The sequence below is a fragment of the Babylonia areolata genome, chromosome 12, assembly GCF_041734735.1.
Source record: "Babylonia areolata isolate BAREFJ2019XMU chromosome 12, ASM4173473v1, whole genome shotgun sequence".
NCBI lineage: Eukaryota > Metazoa > Mollusca > Gastropoda > Neogastropoda > Buccinidae > Babylonia > Babylonia areolata.
The window spans coordinates 7,575,474-7,577,051 of NC_134887.1; the positions used below are offsets into that span (position 1 = coordinate 7,575,474).

A 1,578-nucleotide genomic window follows, 5' to 3' on the forward strand; every position below is an offset into this window, starting at 1 on the left:
GCAGATCTAAATGTTGTCTTTCCTTTAGGGATCACTTGATTTTCAAACAATCAGTGTGTTGTTGTATAATGTATATTATTCGATTCAGCCACTTTGCTTAATAGATTTAGCACTAAACGTGTAATTTGGTCACATTAAACTTCCGAATGTCTGTTTGGTTGTTTTGTTGTTGTTGTTGTTGTTGTTGTTTTATTACAATGTCCCTTTAAATTGAAAGCATCTCCTCCTCCTTATTTGATTTTTCAGGTAAGGTAAAGGATCGGGGCATGTTAAATGCTGAACGCAACGTGGTAGAAAGGAACCATTTCAACAATCCGCGTTGACCTTGACTGTGCCTTTGATGAAGGTCCTGCACACGGGGCAGTGTTCCAGGATCACAGTACAGTTGACCTTGACTATACCTTTGATGAAGGTCATGCACATGGGGCAGTGTTTCAGTATCACAGTACAGTTGACCTTGACTATGCCTTTGATGAAGGTCCTGCACATGGGGCTGTGTTTCAGTATCACAGTACAGTTGACCTTGACTATGCCTTTGATGAAGGTCATGCACACGGGGCAGTGTTTCAGTATCACAGCACAGTTGACGCAGGCCACGTGGTGACTGTAGGGCAGGGGCACCATGGACCTTTTCTCACCCATGCAGACCTTGCATGTGAGCTCAGTGATCAGCGTCTCGTACTCCTCTTCCAGCTCCCGCAGACTGACCGTCGCCAGTTTCCTGTCGCATGAACCAAGCGACCTTAGCGGATTCCTGAGCGGCGTTGGCAGACTGACAGCAGCAGCAGCTGCGCCTGTCTTCTTCAGGTTTATTTCTTCTTCAATGTCCTTGATAAAGACCCTGTCCCCTATTCTGTCCTTTCGTTGGACAATTTCCACGAACTGAGCCCCCTTTGCGCAAAAGAAAAGTAGACGGGTGCAATAGCCGAATGGTTAAAGCGCTGGACTTTCAATCTGAGGGTCCTGGGTTCGAATCTCGGTGCACCTGGTGGGTAAAGGGTGGAGATTTTTACGATCTCCCAGGTCAACATATGTGCAGACCTGCCTGAACCCCCTTCGTGTGTATGCGCACGCAGAAGATCAAATACGCACGTTAAAGATCCTGTAATCCATGTCAGCGTTCGGTGGGTTATGGAAACAAGAATATACCCAGCATGCACACCCCCGAAAACGGAGTATGGCTGCCTACATGGCGGGGTAAATAAATAAAAACGGTCATACACGTAAAATGTTACATGTCTGAGTGTGTATGTGTGTGCGTCTGAAATCTGATTGAATGACACAGGAAACGAATGATGAGCCGGCGCCCAGTGGCAGCCGTCAGTCGTCTCTACCCAGGTAGGCAGCCTGTGGTGCAAATGTCCCCGTGTATGTAAAGCGCTTAGAGCTTGGTCTCTGACCAAGGATAGGCGCTATAGAAGTATCCACATCAATCAATCAATCAGACGCATCCCGGATACCAGCGGGCGTGTTCGACCCAGGGATCATCAGCAGCTTCCCAGTTGTTGTTTTTTTTTCAGTCCTCCGCCGCAGGAAAAGCCACGGACACAATCGTCGTAGCCCGCGTAATACATGCCA

At 47.8% G+C, this 1,578-nt stretch overlaps 1 pseudogene; it reads right to left on the reverse strand.

Moving 5' to 3' along the window:
• Positions 1 to 251: 251 nt before the first annotated feature.
• Positions 252 to 1,578, reverse strand: part of LOC143288268 (baculoviral IAP repeat-containing protein 7-B-like) — a 1,575-nt pseudogene continuing 248 nt past the window's right edge.